Source organism: Myotis lucifugus, unplaced genomic scaffold (genome assembly GCF_000147115.1).
Source record: "Myotis lucifugus unplaced genomic scaffold, Myoluc2.0 scaffold_166, whole genome shotgun sequence".
Lineage (NCBI taxonomy): Eukaryota > Metazoa > Chordata > Mammalia > Chiroptera > Vespertilionidae > Myotis > Myotis lucifugus.
The window spans coordinates 2483868-2495314 of NW_005871214.1; the positions used below are offsets into that span (position 1 = coordinate 2483868).

General features: G+C 39.6%; 1 pseudogene; it reads left to right on the plus strand.

Moving 5' to 3' along the window:
• Positions 1-2171: 2171 nt before the first annotated feature.
• On the plus strand, positions 2172-2744 carry LOC102441755 (annotated as a pseudogene).
• Positions 2745-11447: the final 8703 nt, after the last annotated feature.

Below are 11447 nucleotides of genomic sequence, written 5' to 3' on the forward strand. Positions count from 1 at the left end.
CACCGTGCACCAGGCCTCTATCCTATGTAGTAAAAGGGTAATATGCAAACTGACCCTAACAGCAGAACGACTGGGAATGACTGGTCACTATGACACACACTGACCACCAGGGGGCAGATGCTCAATGCAGGAGCTGCCCTCTGGTGGTCAGGGTGCTCTCACATGGGAGGAGCTCTGCTCAGCCACAAGCCAGGCTGATAGGTGCCAGTACAGCGGTGGTGGTGGGAGCCTCTCCTGCCTCCTCAGCAGCGCTAAGGATGTCCGATTGCAGTTTAGGCCTGCTCCCCGCTGGCAAGTGGACATCCCCCGAGGGCTGCCGGGCTGCCAGAGAGATGTCTGATTGCCATCTTAGGCCCAATCCCCCGGGGAGCAGGCCTAAGCCAGCAGGTGGTCATCCCCTGAGGGGTCCCAGACTGTGAGAGGGCACAGGCCAGGCTGAGGGACCCCCCCCCCCCCCGAGTGCACAAATTTTTGTGCACCAGGCCTCTAGTAGTAGAATATAAAGATTGGAGCTGGAAAATACTGATGCGTGAAAATTTGATCTGGAACAGACTATTTAGACTCAATCTCTCCACAAATTGCACATTAATTACAAGGGAGAAAACAATGACTTCACAGTGGAGGGGAAAAAAAGCAGGTATCACCTTATCTGAGAGATCAAACATCACATCACCAGTAATGGGACAAACAGATAACATGTGCCTCCGGATGTGATGTACTAAGGACATGACATTAGTTCTGTGGTGGTTCTGCCAGAATTGTGTAATATGAAACTAATAATGAGAATACACTGGACAATCACAAATTGAGGCGTATTCTCAGAATAACCAGCCTCTACTCAAAAGTGGCAACATCATTAAAGATGCAGGCAGGCTGAGGAACTGTCCCATAATGAGGAAACTAAAGGAACAACAACTGTGTGCCATGCATGATCCTGGGCTGAACCTTGGAGTGGGAAAAGGAGCTATGGGGTAATTGATAAAATTTGAATGTGGACTTAAATTAGGTAACTATTTTATCATTATTATAGTTCCTGATTGTAATAACTGTACTGTGGTTATGTAAGAAAACATCCTTGCTCTCAGGAAATATACATCGAAGTATTCAGAGGTAAAGAAGCACAATGTTTCCAATGAATTCTCAGATCGTTCAGAAAAAAATATATATGTACACATACATATATACATCACAGAGCCATCCTGGACTTGGAACAGAAGTTGAAAACACTTCTTATTGTCTCCCTCTGGGGAGAGGCTAATGCATTATGTGAGGCAGGAGCATTTTGGGGAGTGTATGCATGAAAAGGATGTGGATGTTGGGAAACCAACCAGATGAATTATTGCAAACAGTTGCCATAAATTGTCACCCATCTTTGACTCCCTCTTCCTAATGGTCCCTGATTTCCTCTGGGAAATCTTTTATGCAGCATTATGTATAGTCTTGGTGCTTCACTAAATTTTGGTGTGTGCCCCACTATGAAGCAAGAAAGGACAGACCCTTCCTCAAATTACCTTGGTTCCTACCCATTTCCAAGCCTGGCTTTCCAGCCTTCCTATTCGTCTGTGAGCTTTTAATGGCCTTTCTATAAATTTCACTTTTTGCTTAAGTCATGAAGAGTCAGGAGCTATTGCCTGGAAAGGAAGGACATAACTGATCCCCCTGCTGAGTGGGAGGCACAGTGCTAGGTGTTTTGTAAACATTGTCTCACCAACTCTCAAAGCCACCTCCCAGCCCATGGGGAAGACAGGGATATGAAGGCTAATTGCTGGTAGCAAGAATCATAGAACCCATGGGGAGCATAAATGTTGTTATTACTGTAGGAATGAAGGTGGATCTTCACCAACCAGGCAATATGAAGGGGAAGAAGCAGTTTGCAAGCGTTCCATCTCCAAACTGTGTGTCCAGTGTCAGGTGAGGCAGGAAAAAAGAAAAGAAGAGCTCAATCCATCATCATAAATAAAGCAGTAATCTTTTCAACAAATGGTGCTGGGGAAACTGTGTATCCACACATGAAGGAATGAAATTGGACCCTTACCTTACAACATATACCAAAGTTAACGAAAGAAAAAATGTATCAAGGGTGGATGGGGAAGGATCCCCACCAAGATCCCAGGTGAGGCTCTTGCCCCCGCCCTGGCCACCAGCACCCACCCGGCCAGCCTGGCTCAGCCATGATCAAGGCCATGCTCATCTTCAACAACCACAGGAAGCTGGGCTCTCCAAGTTCTACAGGCCTTCCAGTGAAGAAACACAACGAATCATCAGGGAGACATTCCATTTGGTATCCAAGAGAGATGCACATGTTTGTAATTTCCTAGGAGGAGGATTATTAATTGGAGCTGACAACAAACTGATTTGCAGACATTATGCAGTGTTATATTTTGTCTTCTGTGTGGATTCTTCAGAAAGTGAACTTGGCATTTGAGATCTAATTCAAGTATTTGTGGAAACATTAGACAGTTTTTAAAAATGTCTGTGAACTGGATTTAATTTTCTATGTAGGCGAGGTTCACAATATTCTTGCAGAAATAGTGATGGGGGACCAACATGAATGAGACCAACATGAATGAGATTGTTACACAAATTGATGCACAAAATAAACTGGAGAAATCTGAGGCTGGCTTAGCGGGAGCTCTAGCCCATGCTGTATTAGCAGTAAAGATGTGAATCTTCCTGAGATCTCAAGAAATATTAACACTGGTGACATCAGTATAAAAGCACAAAACCTGCCTTCTTTTAAATAAAACAATTTAAAAGGCCTAAATTGTAAAACCCAGGGGGGATGTGGGGGGAAGTCACCTAAGTGCAGTTGTTTGTCAAAAATAGAGGAGAGTCTTAACTTTTGCTCTTGGATTTAAGTCAAGGTACTGTATAGAAGTTGTGTAAAATTAGTATGGTAGCTGAATGTTGTTTTTCTTGCACAGTAATTTTGAAGAAATTGAGTAGTTCTAGAGTGATTTTTTTTTAAAAAAATTAGTTATTTTAGAAAAAGGATGGGAGAGAGAGAGAAACATTGACGGGTTGCCTCCCACACTCACTCCAACCAGGAATCAAACCCCACAATCTGGGCATGTGCCCTGACCAGGAATTGAACCCACCACCCTTTAGTGCACGGGACGCTCCAACCAATTGATCCACACCAGCCAGGGCCAGTGTGACTTTTTTTCTTTCTTTTCTAAACTGCATTCCTATGCCCACCTAAGGCATGCCTCCATGTATGGTGACAACTATTTCGAAAAGTGTTCGAAACATTTCTTTAAATTATGTATGACTCAAAATGTTGGTGTTTTATATGGATGACAAGTGTAGCATTCCTTAATTCTTTCTGTTACTTGTTCCTATTTAAAGAACCAATTATGTATTGCATGGAAACATTATGACCTTTTCCTCTTAGTTTAAATAAACCCAGGGTAACTGAACTTCTGTTGGTCTGATATCTACTTTGGCAATAAATTATTTTTTACAGCCCTCTGACTCAACAAAGTAAACAATAGTATATTATATCACTGCTAAAAAAAATAAAAATAAAAAATGGATCAAAGACCCAAATTTAAGAGCTATATAACTCTTAGGATAAAACATGGCTGAAAATCTTCATGACCTTGGATTAAGCAATGATTTCTTAGGTATGACACCAAAAGCACAGGCAATAGAAGAAAAAAAAATTGACTTCACCAAAATTAAAAACTTTTGTGCATTAAAAGACACTAGAGTAACAAGGTAAACATCCACAGAGTAAAAGGACAACCCACAAATGGGGAAAAATATTTGCAAATCACCTATCTGATAAAGTATTAATATTTAGAATATATAAAACTCCTATAACTCAACACACCAGAAAACAACAACAAACCCCACCCAAACCACCCTACCACAAAATGGGCAAGGAACCTCGACATTTCTCCAAAGATGCATAAATAGCCAATAAGCACATGAAAAAATGCTCAACATCATTAGTCATCAAGGAAATGCAAACGAAAACTACAGTGAGAGACCATTGCACACTGATTATTCAAACAGAAAAAAAGTATTAGTGAGGCTGTGGAGAAACTGGAACCCTCATGCATTGTTGGTGGGAATGTAAAATGGAGCAGCCACTGTGGAAAACAGTCTGGCAGTTCCTTAATAAGTTGAACAGAGAATTAAAATATCACCCAGCAATTCCACTCTTAGATATATACCCAAAAGAATTGAAAACAGGGGTTCAAACTTATACACACCTACATTCATAGCAGCATTATTCACAATAGCTAAAACCCAAGTGTCTATCAATGGGTAAATGGATAAACAAAACTAGTATATATATCATGGGAATAATATTCAGTTATAAAAAGAAATGACATTCCTATAATCTATAACATGGATATAACTTGAAAACATTATGCTAAGTGAAAGAAATCAGACACAGAAGGACAAATAGTGTATGATTTCACTTATATGAAATATCTAGAGCCCTAACCGATTTGGCTCAGTGGATAGAGTGTCAGCCTGCGGACTGAAGGGTCCCGGGTTCGATTCCGGCCAGGGGCATGTACCTTGGTTGCAGGCACATTCCCAGTGGGAGATGTGCGGGAGGCAGCTAATCAATGTTTCTCTCTCATCGATGTTTCTGACTCTCTATCCCTCTCCTTTCCTCTCTGTGAAAAATCAATAAAATATATTAAAAAAAAAAAGAAATATCTAGAATAGGCAAATTCCTAGAGATAGAAAGAACAGCAGTTGCAAAGGGCTGAGGGGAGGGGAGAATGGCGAGTTATTGCCTAATTGGTACAGAGTTTCTGTTTGGGATAATAAAAATGCTCTGGAAATAGTGGTGATGATTAAACAATATTGTGAATGTACTTAATGCCACGACATTTTATGTTTAAAATGATAAATTTCATTATGCATATTTTATAATTATATTATGTCAAAAGGTAATAAAGCTGGTGAGATCTTCCCTAAGAAATTAATTAGGGTGGTTAATGTTAATCAACGATGTTTGAAAAAAATATTTTTTCCCCAGTTTGAGATTTGTTTTTACAGGTTATTTTAAATCATGCTGGGAAATAAATCCAGTACATTTTAATTGTTAATATTCAACATATACAATAATCCATATTTTCAGATTTTCTATTTGTCTTTTCCCCACACCACCAGAAAATGAGTAGAAAGACTGACATCAAATTAGGGGGGTTAAGGTAGTCTAACTTAAAATATAGGCTCCGTGGCAAACATAAAATTCTCTTTAGTGACCCAGAAGCACCTCAAAGAGATAAGTATCATTATCTAGAGAGGATGAGATCATCATGTTCCTGCTGCTGTGTGAAAGCAGACAGCAACGGTTTCCACGTGAACTGTCTACTCGTCTCAAAGGCAGAAACACCAATTGCAGGAGTGGATGGCAGTGGAGAAGACTCTGAAAGGGGCAGCTTTCATATTTCAGGGTTAGTGACGGCAGGGTTTATTTATTAACATTGATTAATAATTCTCCCCTGCAACGTGAGACAGAACAGCTGGAGCAGCAGGAAGATGAAATGTCCTGTGAGTGAGCAGGGCCCACACTGTTGGGTTTTGCTTTTGTTTTTTACTCCCACTATATTCACACACTTTCTACTCCAAAGAATCACATGTGCTAAGAAGAAAATATGTCGTTTTATCTCATGTCCTAGCCACAACTGGTATAGGTTACTGCTTTAGAATGGAAGGAAGTAGAGCACTGTGGATGGAGGGAAGCTTTCTGATTAAAACAAAAGGTTTTGTAATATTTACATCCAAATTATATTCACAATAAATAGACTTGGGTAATAGCTTTAGAAGCTAAAAATATGCACATAATGATACACTTTAAGATAGTCACTTCAGAAACAAGTTGCTAATAAATTGAAGGCTATGTTTAAAATTATGAAATACGCTGTCCATTGTTTAAAACTTGGAATATGATGAACTATCAAATACCTAACTGCGTTTAGCTCTAACTTCACCTCCTGAATGCTAATGTTACTTCATTTTGGCTTGGAGGGTGGTGGTGGCAAAGGAGCAGCAGCAACAGTGGAGCTAGAGCAAACAGGAAACCTCAAACAGCATTTCATGTGGTCCCCGCCCCTCTGCTCACATGCACTTGCCTTAAAGTGCACAGTTCAAATTAGACCACAGGTCCTAGCTCCTGCTGGCCAGGTGCTAGCCAGGCAGCCCAGTGAGGCTCACTGAGGTTATGAAGAATGTCTTCTGCGTGGACCCACAGGTCTGCCAGACCACTGCCAAGGCTCTATACAGCCCGCATCTCTTCCTGAGGCCCTAAACACTTCATCTGGGTGGGGGGCATAACAAATTTTTCTGATTGGACAATCAGCCAAAATTACATCAAGACTGTTAGGTTTAGGGCAGCACTGCACTGGGTGAAAAACAAATTCATGTATTATTGAAATGGCACTGCACTTGAGAGTAAAGCTGACTTGAGATAAGCAATATCATTAACATAAGAAACCTCAGACATAAACAGCAGGCCTTCTTAGGGATGTACCTCTCAGTCCCCTTAGGAGGTCAGTGTGTGTGAAGTTCCTGCTAAGACCAACATCCTCACTGGCCTCACTGCCTTCCCTACTCAGCCATCCTATTTCTTCTGCTTGGAATCTCTTCCTACTTAGCTCTCTGCCCATGCAAATTTCACCTCGCCCTAAACGCCAGGTGCTCTACTTCAGCCGTCGCCAACCTTTTGGACCTCATGGACCATCGGTTGGCGATCGCTGCTCCAAACATTTCCTTAAACCAGCAGTCGCCAACCTTTTGGACCTCACAGACCACCAGTCCACTTCATCCCCAAAGATGCAGGAACATTGACCTCTTTCTAATAATGAGTACTTACAATGAGACGATCCCTTATGGTCCTAGTCTCTCTGCTACTGGCATTTGTTCAAGTAAGACTGTCTCCTGGAGTGTACATAACACCAATCTCATTTTCTGCAGGCGCATACAGCCATTGAATGCATTTTAGGCTGTCATGGTTCACAAGTATTCCTTTCTGTTTCTTTTAAGTCCCTCTTGAAGTTAGATGTGACTTTGGCCAAAAGCACAATCCAGGTAGAGGGAACAGCTAAAGCAAGTGCCTGTAAGACCCTGGGGTTTGAGTGAAACAGGAGAGCCAGGAAGGAGACCTGTGTGGGTACAGCAGACTGAAGCGAATCCAAGAGGTCACAGGGATCAGATCATATAGGGGGCTCTGAAGTCCACTGTAAGGACTTTGGCTCTTACTGAGTGAAACAGGAGCCATCACAGGCATTTGAACAGAGGCTGTTAGGAGGGGCAAAGGAGGATGCAGGCAATCAAAGGGGCTGGAGAGGGAGGAGAGAACAGACTTTCAATTGTTATCTTTCAACCTAATCTTTACTGCTGAAGGATTTAAAAAAAATTTCCCAGGTCATTTTATCTTGCCGGCAGGTGGCAGGTTGAAGACCAGAGAACAAAACTGATAATAAAAGGGAAATCTGCAATCCTTATCTTAAACCTAATTTTAACTGCTTTGCTAATCAAACATACAAGTGATAGTTGACAACTGAAATTAGATTACCTCCCCTTTCCCCTAATACTTTGAGGGAGAACAAAGAGACTTGACTAACCTACCAACCAGTGACGCAGACTGACTGCTATAAAACCTAATGATTTATTGGGCCTAAACTGATTAATTCCATTTGAATAACAGAAAAATAGAATTTTCTTTACTTAAAAAAAAAACACCTTTACTTTAAAACCTCCTCTTTTTGCCCTTCCTTTCCAAAAAAAGAAAAATGTAAACTTCACTAAATTTCAAGTAAAAAGTCTAAGATAATCACAGATTCTAAAATTAAAAAGTACAATTATTTTTACATAAAGTATTAAAATTTTTATACCTAAACATGATTTTTGAATGTTTGACTTTCAGTCAGTCTAAGAAAACTAAAATATCAAAAGAGTTCAAGTAGATTTAGAGAATCAACTACGTGATCTTAAAAAATTGCTGTAACTTGGTCCGTGTTGCTCAATGGTTAAGCATTGACCTATGAACCAGGTCATGATTCGATTCCTGGTCAGGGCACATGCCCAGTTGTAGGCTCAATCCCCAGTAGGGGGTGTGCAGGAGGCAGCTGACCAATGATTCTCTCATCAATTGATGTTTCTATATTTCTCTCCCTCTCCCTTCCTCTCTGAAATCAATAATATGCCAAATCTATCCAGTTGTGAAGCAGGCAAAACTCTCTGAAGGTCAAGTTGAACCAGTAACACTAGTGACAGGGACTATGGAGTTGGAAAGGGTATTGACTGATACATGCATATGTAATACACTTACAGCCATATTGTCATGTTGTAAAAAAATCAGCATAAAGTACATGGCAAATCCTTATGATATTCAAGGATGCAGAATTCAACGCCCACTGACTTTTCTGAAAAAGTATTCACAAAGGCCCTAAAGCAGAATGTAGTCTAGGAACTTATATATTTAAAACAAAACCAAAGGAAAAGAACAGGCAAGCATTCTGATTTTCAGACATAAAAGTAAATATTAAGAAAGGAGACCAAGCAGCCTCTTTGTGTGATCTAGGCACAGAAGCAGTTTCATTTCCCTTATTAAATGCTAAGGCCTCTCTCTCTTTTTATTTTATTAAGGATCATTGCAGCAAAGTCTGTCAAAATACATCAAGAAAGGCAGACAGTTATAAACGTTGAATTTATATCAGTTACATGAGACTTTTATTTGTCTAACATCACAGTTTCAAAAAGCCAATTCCCGTGTGCTTCTACTACATCCAATCACCAGAAAATTTGTTGTTAGGAATGTTCTGGAGATGTTTAGTTTTGAAAAATCTTTCAGTTTTGTTAGTAAGCAGTTAAAATATCAAAGGCTAAAATAAGAATAATTCTGCTTTTATAATGACACATAGTAAATCTTTGTTTTTTTCATTAAACATAATCAAATTACACATTCAAGGCTGTTATACTGAGAATTTAGAAGACAAACAATCCTGGAATGGTTTCAGTAAGCTAATGTAAGGTACACATACAACTCCTTTGACCTGGAACAGTCACAATTCTTCTAGCAAACCCTTTGATTTTTAAATACTAGACAATTTTAGTCAACGGTTACCAAAACAAATAGCAAAATATAATATAAAAAAGATATTTAGGAAGGGCACGGCATGGCTGCAATCTAAGCCAGAGTTACTCACCTAGAACAAAGTTAGAGCCCTTAACCAAGATTGCACTTAAATAGTTCAGAGACTTCAGTGAGGATCCTTTGGGTCCATACATCTCAACACCTTTAATAAAATATTTGAAAGAAACTCTGCATCCACCTCACTTAATTATATAATTCAAAATAAAACATTAAAATCATTTTCCCATCTTATCTTTGTTTTATTATAAGCCTGCCTGAACACTAAATTCAGTATTATTTTCTTTCCAGGTTACTGCTGATGTAACATTTCTCATACCAATGTCTGAGCAGAAGTTGAACATCTATGAAAAATTGGACAATAAATTAGTAATTTAAAATAAACGATATATTTGATATTGTCTATTTTAGCAAACTTCGTATTTGCAAATTTGTTCAAATATATATGGCTTTTCTTTAAACCTGTTATCTACCTAGTTCTAAGGATTGTTGCAGATAAGCTGCCAGGAGGCGCGGGAGAATTAATCAGCCGGCACTCAGCGGATATTCAGAAAAGTAGCCTTTATTTGCAGATGCACTAGTGCCGTGACTCAGGGGAGTCCGTTTCCAAATCCTGAGTGATGAATATGGACGAAGCTTTCCCCCTTTAGTTTCTTTGTCCTCCAAATATAGATCAGGCTCCCGGACTTTTCACGGGCTTTGCAGCCCGCCGTGAGTTGGGATGGGGGAAGTGAGATTATATTCAGAGGCCTGTCTGGCGCCAGTGCTGCCAACCCCCCACAGGGGGTTGTATTTGGTTCATAGTTTATGATCTCTGTAAAATGGGAGTATTCTGGGAAACAGGTTCTGCAATGCAGGACAGGCATCACAGATAAGAATGGTGTTTATTGGCAAGTAAGAGTGTGTCAGAATGCAGGTTACTGGCACAGATTCAGATAGCTACCCCCCCCCCCCCAATGTCTTATTTTCCCCTTCAGGATCAATTCTAAGGAGACATGATTAAATTGAAATATAAATGAGAAGTACTGACTTGTAATCTGGCCATTCAAGAACTAATTTCAGAAACTGGTAAATTGATCCAAATAAAACTGCCATTTTGGCCCTAACCAGTTTGGCTCAGTGGATAGAGCATTGGGCTGCGGACTGAAAGGTCCCAGGTTCAATTCTGGTTAAGGGCATGTACCTTGGTTGCGGGCACATCCCCAGTAGGAGGTGTGCAGGAGGCAGCTGATCGATGTTTCTCATCAATGTTTCTAACTCTCTCCCTCTCCCTCTCCCTTCCTCTGTAAAAAAATCAATAAAATATATTTTTTAAAAAACCCTGCCATTTTGGTAGATGGTCAAATATTGGAAATTTCATTGGCTTGAATTAACACCTGGAAAATATTTTGGGTAGTTACCAGGAAAGTTATAGGGGAAGTGCTTTGGTCTGAAGACCCAAGCCTGGACCTAAAATATAGCAGAGAATAGATGACACACATGGTGTGCTTAGTAAATCCACTATTTAGGTAACAATACAGCTATTAACATGAAACACATGAACTAATAAAAAGCTTTTTAGAAACTCTGAATCATTTTAATAAGGTATCAGGACAAATAAATATAACTCTCATGTATACAACAAGCAGTAGCATAGCACATGTTTTGTGGCAAGTAAACAAAAGTCCTATGGAGGGCACGCAAGCCAAGGTTTTCTGGGGTAATTAATCTACAAACAGACTTTTTAACTGGAACAGAAATTTCTGTGATTTGATGAAAATTTCAGTATGAGCTAATAGCAGTAAAAAGGGAAAAAGAAAAAGATGAGTACCCCAATATTAGTTTCTCAGTGAAGTAATCAAGTATGGGGGGGAATAACTGAAATAAATGTTTTACTAAAAACAAATAAACCTAGCTTCAACTTTCAAATGAAAAACTAAAACAAAAGGATACACCTTGGCAAGTGAACAGGTATTAGCTACATATAGCTAAGTAAATCCTTATTTGCTGCAATCTTACTTACTTTTAAAGACTTTGGTTAGGAGGCCTCATTATTGTGCTTTCATTAAAAATTTTACAACAAACAAAATAAGTTCTTGCAGTCATTGAAGTTCACTTACATCACTAATTCAACTTACTCTAAAGTCCCTTTAATTTAATTGTGTAAGCCTCTAAGTCACACTTTTAGACAAGAAAAAACACAGGTAATACAACCACTTAACGTAATCAGCAGAGGAAGTAAGCATCCTAAAACACACACACACACACACACACACACACACACACACACACACACACACACGCATGTCTACCACAAAGCGGGCTGCAATCTAAGTCAAAGTTT